This window comes from Colobus angolensis, unplaced genomic scaffold, assembly GCF_000951035.1.
Source record: "Colobus angolensis palliatus isolate OR3802 unplaced genomic scaffold, Cang.pa_1.0 Scaffold603, whole genome shotgun sequence".
Classification (NCBI taxonomy): Eukaryota; Metazoa; Chordata; class Mammalia; order Primates; family Cercopithecidae; genus Colobus; species Colobus angolensis.
The window spans coordinates 82,571-91,516 of record NW_012119633.1 but is presented as its reverse complement, the minus strand read 5'-3'; positions in this window follow the sequence as shown (position 1 = coordinate 91,516).

Sequence of the window (8,946 nt, the reverse complement as noted above, 5' to 3'; positions counted from 1 at the left end):
AGTTTTTATTGTTTTTTAAATTTGTGCTATCTATTTCACTTAAGATTTCCCCCCCTCATTTCTTGTATCATTTTTTTTTTTTCCTTAAGTTGGGCTTCATTTTTCTCTGGTGCCTCCTTGATTATCTTAATAACTGACCTTCTGAATTCTTTTTCAGGTAAATCAGGAATTTTTTCTTGGTTTGGGTCCTTTGCTTGTGAGCTATCATGATATTTTGGGGGTGTTAAAGAACCTTGTTTTGTCGTATGACCAGAGTTGGTTTTCTGGTTCCTTCTCATTTGGGTAAACTCTGTCAGAGGAAAGGGATGGGGCTCAAGGCTGTTGTTCAGATTCTTTTGTCTGATGGGGTGTTCCCTTGATATAGTACTCTTCTCCTTTTCCTAGGGATATGGTTTCCTGAGAGCTGAGTTGTAGTGATTGTTATCTCTATTCAGGATCTAGCCACCCAGCAGGTCTACCAGGCTCTGGGCTGGTACTGGTGGTGGTCTGCACAGAGTCCTGTGATGTGAACAGTTGTGGTTCTCTCCACTGTAGATACCAGCACCTGCTCCAGTGGAGGTGGCAGGGAGGTGAAATTGACTCTGTGAGGGTCATTAGTTTTTGGTTGTTTAATCCACTAATTTTTGTTTGTTGGCCTCCTGCTGGGAGGTGGCACTTTCAGGAGACCATCAGCTGTGGTACTATGGGGAGGATTAGATGGTGGACAGGGCCCTAAAACTCTCAAGAGTATATGCCTTTTGTCTTCAGCTACCAGAGTGGGTAGGGAAGGACCATCAGGTGGGGGCAGTGATAGGCATGTCTGAGCTCAGACTCTCCCTGGGCAGGTCTTGGTGTGGCTGCTGTGGGGGATGGGGGTTTGGTTCTGAGGTCAATGGAGTGATGTTTCTGGGAGGATTATGGCTGCCTCTGCTGTGTCATGCAGGTTGTCAGAGAACTGGGGGAAAGCTGACGGTCACAGGTCTCACCCAACTCCCACAAGATCCAGAAGGCCAGTCTCACTCTCACCATGCTTCCCCCCAACAGCACCAAGTCTGTTTCCAGGCAGTGGGCAAACAAGGCTGAGAACTTGCCCCAGGCTGCCTGCCTCCCAGTGGCAAAAACAAGTAGGGCTTTGTGCTTCCCTGCCAGTGGAGTTTCCACACTGGATTCATGCCTTCCCCCAAGTTCTGGCCAGGAGACTTCTCGTATGGTTGGAATTGTTACAAAATTCAGTTGGAGGTTTCCTTCTCCTTGTAGCCTTTTCCCAGTTCCATTGGCAGCCCTCCCTAGGTAGCTCTGTGAGACAAGTCAGACATGGCTTCCCTGGGAACCCAGAGACCCCAGAGGGCTTTTCCTGCTGGTTTCTCTACCCACTGTATTTCACTTGGCTGTCTAAATTGACTTAGATCCAGGTAAGGTCAGAATCTTCTCCCATAATCTAGACCTTCAGGTTCCCTAGTGAGGGTGTGTGTTCAGGGGCAGATAATCCCCCTTTCTTATTTCCATAGTTTGGACACTCACAGTATTTGGGTTATCTCTCAGGTCCTGCAGGAGCAATCCACTTCCTTCAGAGAGTCTGTGGGTTCTCTCGGCTTTCCTGAATTATTCCTGCAGTAGTCCTAGAGCAAAAGTTCATGATGTGAGACTCCATAAGCTGCTCTTTGCGTCTGAGTAGGAGCTGCAATCTAGTCCTGCCTCCTGTCTGTCATGATCTTCAGGCCTCTATTGTCTTGTGTATTAAAGTTCCTTATAGATTATTGATACTAGATCTTTGTCAGATGTATAGTTTGCAAATATATTTTCCCTTTCTGTAGGTTGTCTGTTTACTCTGCTGATAGTTTCTTTTGCTGTGAAGAAGCTTTTTAATGTAATTAGGTTTTACTTGTCAATTTTTGTTTCTGTTGTGATTGCTCTCTTTGGAGTTTTCATCATGAAATCTTTGAGAGGTCCTATGTCCAGAATAGTGTTTCCTAGGTTATCTTACAAAGATTTTATAGATTTAGTTTTTACATTTAAATCTTTAATTCGTTTTGAGTTGATTTTTGTATGTGGTATAAGGAAGGGGTCCAGTTTCACTTTTCTCCATATGGCTAATGCCAGTTATCCAAACACCATTGATTGAATACCGAATCCTTTAAGCATTGCTTGTTTTTGTCAGTTTTGTGAAAAGAAAAATGAATGTAGGTATACGGAATTATTTCTGGCCTCTCTATTCTATTCCACTGGTCTATGTGCCTGTTTTTGTACCAGTACCATACCATGTTGTTTTGGTTACTGAAGCCTTGTAGTATAGTTTGAAGTCGGGTAATGCAATGCCTTCACATTTGTTCTTTATACTTGGGATTCCCTTGGCTGTTCTGACTGTCTTTTGATTCTATATGAATTTTAACATAGTTTTCTTTTTCTAATTCTGTGAATAATGTCATTGGTAGTAAAGTGGGTACATTTTCTGGGGTGTATACCCTGGGGTTCATCATCTCGTGCCAGGAAAACTTAGGGCACAGAAATGCACAAGGAGTTTATGAGCAGAGGTTTAATAGATGGAAGAGAATGATAAACAGCTCTTTCTAGAGAGAGAGGTGTCTCCAAGTGAAAAGGACTGGCAGACAGTGGATGCACTGGATTTTATAGTCAGGTTTGAGGAGGTGGTGTTTGATTTACATAGGGTACACAGATTGGTTCGATCAAGTATGACATTTACATAGTGTGTGGGGAAGGCTGGCTGCTCCAGCCTAACCTTATGGAAATGAACTGTCCATTGACACTACCTTGTCTGCTCCTTACTGTACACATGACTGATAAAGAGAAAGGAAGATGGAGCCACCATTTTGAACATGATTAGCACAGCTGCCAGCATCTATGTCTGCAGCTTGATTTTATAGGCTGCTCTTTGTTAGAAAGGAGAATGATTTGGGCTGCTTTTCATTAAGAGAAATACCTTATGAGGACATTCATACCCTCAGTATCTGCCTAAGTAATTTCTTCTTAACTTCTTTATCATTGCCCCCTGTGGAGTGCTAACCCTAACTGTTGTGAGAGGGTGTTGGATGACAACTCTTTCTGCCTACTTCCTGCTGAAAAGAGGCATCATGTGAGGAACAGCAGCTATGACTCCTCCTGTGGTCAATCTAAGGATCCTCAGGAGAAAGGCATGTTCGTGTGTGGTTCTGTCTGCAGCACTATTTGGAGTTTAATGGCTGTGAGACATTCCAATGAGTTGTAACACTAGTGTGCCTCCACCAGATGTTGCTGAAACATTAATATAAAAGTGACATTTCTTTTAGGATAAGTGGCATTGGATTTGGGTGGCTAAAGTAACTAACTTTAATGTTAACCTTGGCTAATTCTTTCCTGCAATTATTAATCCCTTCATGACTTCCACAGACAATTGAAGACATGTTTAAAGTTTCCAACTTGTCCTAAACATCCTTCTTTTTAAACAACCAACTATTCTGCTTGGGGAAAGTGTTTATCATGCAAGATTCTTTCCTATATAAACTCTGTTTCCTTTATAACTTTCTTTGCATAGCCAGGGTGTGACATATTACCAAACCCAATAAAAAGTCCTAGCGGCCTCAGTGATAGAAAAACTTTCATGCTTCCTTTATGTTGGTAACTATTATCCCTGCTATTAGGATGATAATTAAGCAAAATACTACAGCAACTGAAACTCTGTGTTTGATATTCCAGTTAGAAGATGCAACAGTATATCATCTCACTGCAAATAGAGTATAGCAATTCCCAAAAGTGTGACATCATTACCTGGCAGAACTTCAAGATAATTGCTCAGAATTAGCATATTGATCCAGATATTTACATTACTCATCCCTTTTTGCTTCTCCCAAGCTGCAGGAGATCACCACTTAATTCACAGGAATAAGAAGGTTAGTCTAAAATGTAGGCAAAAAGCTTAAAAACCATTAAGGAGACTATGATTCAAGGACAAATGTATGATGAGCTTTGGAGCATAATTTCTCTCTCCAATCCTCATTTTTGGTAAAAGAACAATTATGATAGGACCGTGTTGTTTGTAGAATAAACTTCAGTCTTATACTTGGTCTGGTTATTTGCATAATGTGCAGCAAGAATAATTATCTCTAAATGGTCTTTTTGGGTTGGCTTTGATGGAACTCTGTTCCACAAGGAATCTCAGATAAAACCTTTTAAAGTGGAGCTCAGCCATGGGTTTTGTATCCTCAAATGCCTGTGAGTTGGGTGAGCCTTTTCTCTTAAGATCCCAAGATAAACGTAAAGCTCCTGGACCTGTTGGAAAGTGACATTCTTTACTGACCACAGGTCAGAAACTCTGTACAGGGACTGTGTAGACAAGGTGTGGTGCCAGTCTTCCCCAAGGGGCTTTTATTGGCTCTGCATGTCAAAATTCATTCCTTAAAGGGAAACGCACACTTCCAATCAAAGCTTGGTAAGATAACCAGTTTTTCTTTCCAATTGTGCCCTGTTGCAAAATAAAAATGTAGTCTTATTATACTGATGCAAAAATCATATTGCCAGAAGTTAAGAATACTCAGAGATAGTTTCCAAATTCTAGAGGAACTAGGCAGAGTGAAACAAATATGCTCCAAATTTTGTTCACAATAGTATAGTTTATTCAATTATTAAAGGCTTTAAATAGTACAAAATAAGTTTCCTTGATTCTGAAAAACGAAACAAGGATCAACAATTTTCCAATGAAAAGTCAAAAGAGGTTGCTTTAACTTTCTGAGTGCAGTCTATTCAGTTAACTCTTGTTTTGCTCTACATTCATGAACATTTCAGCTCTTCATGAGTCTTGTATGTTTTCTCTATTCCAATGTTACAATCTTCAAAGCTATTAGAAACCTGCATTTGAGAACACCTTTAATGTCTTATAGCTTGATTATAAACCATCTTTTGAGAAGGAACAAAGCAAGACAATTGTATGTGAATGACAAAATTCCCAGAGTAGTTACAGTTAAAAATATGACTGACTAAGAAGTTTAATTATCTCTGTGGTTTACAATAACTTTACCCTTAATTATGATTGTTAGCATATACTTAGACATTAGAATTTTAGAAGTCCCATACACTTTTGGAACATATGTTAGTATTATTCACTAAAATATAACTTAAGTTTGGACATTATTTTGACAATCCCATGTAACTAAACATGTCAAATAATCCTGTTCACATCTTTTCTGCATGTTTTGGGGGCCCTCTGAACCATCTAGAAAACCAGGCACCAGGAAAGACAATTTTGCAGTTTGATTTTGGGGAGTCTGTTAAATGTTAGAGGTTTAAAACACTTGATGTTATGAAATAGAATTCCAGATTGCCATAAATTATTTATTTTGCCAAAATGATTATTCAAAAAGAATACAATCTTTTATTAGCCTTTGCTATTACGTAAAAATCCTGTTTAAAGCCAAATTTTACCCTTGCATTAGTTTGTTAATGTTAAACCCAATTTTTAGTGAAATATCACAGAAAATTCTATCTAATCTTAACCAATTTGACCATGAGGTGAAATCTTTACAAACCTATTATAACCCCTTTTGCTAAAGGGCAGATTAGCATGTTAAGAAAACCTTGCTGTGTTTTTATTTCAGTGCTCAGTTTATGAAAAAACATATAATACCCATTTGAATTTAATGTTTACAAATGGGATTGTGTGAGATTAAATTTTATAATCTTTCTGTAACTTGCTTAAGTCTCTAGCTTTATCTTATTAAATCTAAGATAATTCCTCATTCCTTGGAAAAATTTACATTTCCATGCTTTCTTATAATCTTTTACTAAAAAACACATTTTCCTGTTTTTATATGCCTTGCATGTAAACCTGCTTAGTGGTCTCAAATACATGTTGCACTGTTAACTCTTAGCAACTTTTACTTTTGACAAAAAACCTGGTTAGTAAGCTACTTCAATTATGTGCCAGGTGTGGAGCCTAGAATCCAGACAGGAGTGAAGGTAAGGTCTGGCTCTTTCCAATGTCTAACTCCACATGTCCCAGGTCTCAGCTATCTGTAAAATAGGCAGTATACAACCTTGGAACATTTAGCAAACCTAGTATCTAAGTTGTGTGATTTAGACCACCTATTTGCAGTTTGACAACACTTGAATTTTACAAATAATCCTTAAGACTATTTTTATTTCTTAAAGACTAAAGTAATGAGAACTAAAATATATTTGATTTAAGCACTTATTTTTCTTTAAGCCAATCAATTAGAGCTATTTTTATAGACATTACACACAACACACATATAGCAACACAAACAAATAGAAAATTCAGTGCTTGTAAGATGTTTCCTTTACCAGTTTTTTGATTGGATTATTGGCTTCAGGGTGGAGCCCTTGGAGGAACAGGGCTAGAATATCATGCATTTTGGGGGACTAATAAGCAGGCATAGCTGAAAGAAAAAGACAGATCCCCAAAATTAAGGGTGTTATTTTATACTGGATCTTGGATCCCCCAAAGGAGGGAAATACCATGGGAGGAAACATTGCAGTGCTTCTCCCATGCATTTCATTGCAAGGCAACACAAAGCGAGTTGGCTTATTTTGTAATCAGCCCATCCCCCATGGGAGACTCATCTCTTAGTGTGGAGTGGGGCTGTTTCCATATCTTCTGGTGACCAAGAGCATGCTTCTCTGATTTAAATGTGCAAAGAGTTAAGTATTCCTCCATAGCTACTATTAGCCATCTCTTAAAATATATTTCCTACCCAGTTATTACACACCAAAGCTCTCTCATAATGTGAAGTAATTTGATACCCCCCAAAGTCAAAACTGTCATATAACACAATGCAAAACAGTACAGCCTTTAAATTTGAGAGGGAACTGTCTGCTTCTAATTCCTGGGGTTTCATGAGGAAAATAGGATTTTGTTTTCCAAGGAGTCTCAGGCTACCAGAAGTTATCTTAGGGCCTCTGTTGTGTGCATTAAGAGTGGCAAGACAAAAAAAAAAAAAAAAAAAGTAGTAAAATAATTCAATCGACTGAAAAAAAAAACAAAAAACTTTTTCCAGAAAAACAAGATCCAAGAAGAGAAAAACATAAAGAGCTTTTAAATATGCCTATAACTTGAATATACACTTTTAATTAAACTGAGTACTCTTTAAGAAAATCCTTTTAGATCCCTTGTTACTCCACTTCAGCCATGCCAATAGTTAAGATTTTGGACTCTTGAGCTTTACCGAAAGTAACCTAACTGGTGAAACCAAGAAGCCATAATTAGGTTATGACTTAACCACAAATGTATGAGGTATTTTCAAAGGGATGATAAGCAGTTTTTGAAACCATCATTGCAAAATTGTGACTGAGAAAGTGAAAGAGATTCAACCCAAGCAATTCTATTTTGTTTTCAGTCCCCAAGCTTGCCCATCCCTGGACATAGGCTGAACCAACATTGGGAGGAGCCTGGTTTACAGTTTGTAGTCCAAAACAAAGGTGATGATAGCTCCTAAGACATGCTTCCCTTTTGCCAGGGGAACACACCAAGAAACTCGCCACAAGATTAGAAACCATGGCTTAAAAATCATGTAGGTGGAAGCTACAAGATTTTGACTCTCCCTTAACTGCTCTCAAGATCAGTGCTTAAGATATTTTGTAAACCCTGCCTTTGATGGATTAGCTGGCCCCGCTTATATTGATAAACTGGCTTATCTGATTTTATGGTCTTCACCCAGGAACTGACTTAGCACAAAAAGACAGCCACCATTGTAAAATGACAGAGACTAAAACAAAGTATTGCCACGTGGTTACAGGTCATTTTTCCAAGAACACATAACAAGATGGACACCTGTTGCCATGTTTGTTATTGACTATGTTGTTGGGCTGGCTTGAACAGCAGGTTTATGGGGTCTTATGCCTGTATCCTAACCTAAGTTACCCTTTCTTTTCACAGAACCATATAGAAAGACACATAAGGTACACCAGATTGGCTACAGCTTAAGAACAACCTCACAAATACTTTTTCATTAATTAAAACTTAAGACTATAGGCTGGGCGCGGTGGCTCAAGCCTGTAATCCCAGCACTTTGGGAGGCCGAGACGGGCGGATCACGAGGTCGGGAGATCGAGACCATCCTGGCTAACCCGGTGAAACCCCGTCTCTACTAAAAAAATACAAAAAACTAGCCGGGCGAGGTGGCTGGCGCCTGTAGTCCCAGCTACTCGGGAGGCTGAGGCAGGAGAATGGCGGGAACCCGGGAAGCGGAGCTTGCAGTGAGCTGAGATCTGGCCACTGCACTCCAGCCTGGGCGACAGAGCGAGACTCCGTCTCAATAAAAAAAAAATAAAAAAAAAAAACTTAAGAATATAAACAATGATCCATATTATTTCTTTTACCAGTTTCACAGGGAGAGAGAAGTCAAAAGGTCAACTGGTAAGAAATTTTTACCCCTTTGCCGGCATGCCAGGCTTCTGGGTTCCCTTCTCCATAGCTCAACTCTAAGTTGAGCATTTTAAGATTTGTAAATTTATCTTTTCCAAGGTTGGAAGAGCGTTATAAAAGGAGATAAAGCCATTTTAAACCATGAAAGAAGGAAAAATACCATAGAAAAGTCTGGGGGTTTCAATTAAGGTCTTCAAGAGGTACTGCCTCTCTTCCTATTGGCAATGTGTTTCCCCTATTTCTTTGCCTTCCGTATTTTCTTTTTTCCCTTTTGGCCTACTATAGGAGAGATATTGCTCATCTCCAAAATTCTTTCCTGATTACAGAGCTGCCTGTTTTTCAGCTGCAGTTGGGATTTGGCTTAGGAGCAGCCTAACCTCCCTTCATGAGAGATAAAAAACCTGAGTTAAATTTTGGAAAGCTTCTATATACTTATCAGCATCATTAGAAAATTGGCCTGAATCTCACTTTATTTGAACATGGTCCTGTAATGAGAAGGGAACTCAAGGGGACCCCAAATAAGGGGGATCCTCAGATGGTGCCCCTGGAAGTTGCTTCTCTAATTTTGGAGAATCATTCTTTATAAGCCTGCCTGA